Source organism: Lycium ferocissimum, chromosome 2, assembly GCF_029784015.1.
Source record: "Lycium ferocissimum isolate CSIRO_LF1 chromosome 2, AGI_CSIRO_Lferr_CH_V1, whole genome shotgun sequence".
Classification (NCBI taxonomy): Eukaryota; Viridiplantae; Streptophyta; class Magnoliopsida; order Solanales; family Solanaceae; genus Lycium; species Lycium ferocissimum.
The window spans coordinates 24,346,688-24,348,282 of NC_081343.1; positions in this window are offsets into that span (position 1 = coordinate 24,346,688).

Sequence of the window (1,595 nt, forward strand, 5' to 3'; positions counted from 1 at the left end):
GGCCCATCGGTTTAGGTCGTGACAAGTTGTGCAGGAGCACCCTACTACTCCGGAGGTGCAACCTATTGGTATATTCTTTGTGCACATATTTGGGGCATGGAGGGGTCCTGTTCCGTCCTTCTGATTTCAGTACTCCAGTTAGAGGCTCGTAGATACTCATGTGTGGGTAATAGATGTCATGTGACCTCCTTAGTGTATGCTTTGTACATCATTTTTGGCACTTGTATGGGCCTATGATTATATATATATATATATATATATATATATATATATATATATATATCTTTTGGGAGTTATTTAGTGATCATTCATAGTAAGCCTTGATTTGAGAAATCTTATATATATGTTCAAGTTGGGTATGATAGTTAGCATGATGAGTGGTGCTCGGTAGCCAGCTCCGGGTACCCATCATGGCCCACTAGTTGGGTCGTGACAAAAGTGATATATGAGCCAGGTTCCGTCGTATGGTGTGTCTATGAGTCGTGTCCAGTATAGTCTTGTTTATGGGTGTGAAGCGCGCCACACTTATAAATAAGAGGCTGCAGGGTATTTAGGAATAACGACCGTCTTTCTTCTTCATAGATCATGCGATAGAGCTATGTTATAAGATTTCCTTTTCCCTAATTGTGTGTTATGATTTCAGCGATGCCGGTAAAAAGGAAAGCAACTGCAGCCCAGAAGGAAAAGACTGCGACAGTAAACCAGGTTGAACAGGAGCCACCGGTAAATATAGAGGAGGGTGAGTCCCGTTGTTATATCCCACATTTCATGCAATCGGATAATTCAAGACAATCGCGGGAAGACGATAAGAAAGGCCACATTTTATTTTGTTTGGCATAGGAGTTGCTTGTGAAAAATTTGGAAGTGGAAAGTAAGAAAGGTCAAGGGTATAAAGGGAAAAATTCGCAATATGACTCGTGGAAACGTAAGGAAGACGAAGGGCAAATTTGGAAATAGGAGGAAAAAAATTTCATGAATTATGAGAACTAACTATGAATTAATTGGGCTTGAAAATTCCAAGGAAATTCAAAGACTGACTTGCCATGCTATAGCCCAAAGCCCATGTGAAATTAAAATTTCATGTGACTAAATAAGGTGTACATCTCTATTCTTCTTCATAATTCAAGAAAGTTCAAGAAAGAAAAACTTGAAGGAGAAAGACAAGTAGGTTTCGGCCAAGGGTAGAGAAAAAGAAGACCAAAAATCTTGCCTCAAAAATTTGTTTCTCATAGTATTCTTACTAATTCAAGGGTCCCCGTTAACGTGGTGTAGTTGTTAGAGAGAGAGAACTACTAGTTGGCACAAAGTCACAACCCAAGCCAAAGGAAGAGTTGAAGGAAAAAGGTAAGAACTTACTTTCTTTTCATGTTATGGATACTTGTGCATGTTGTAGTGTATGAAAATGAATGGAAATCATGGAGAACATGAATATAGAGGGGAGTAACCGTGTATGTCTAGGTGTGTAAGAATTATGTCTTAAGTATTGTATCTAGTATTTGGTTGTTATTGTTGTGGAAGCCATGTTGATAATGGAAGTTGGATAAATTTTGAGAAGTTGTAGCCATATGCATATGATGTTGGCCGTGAGTGGCATG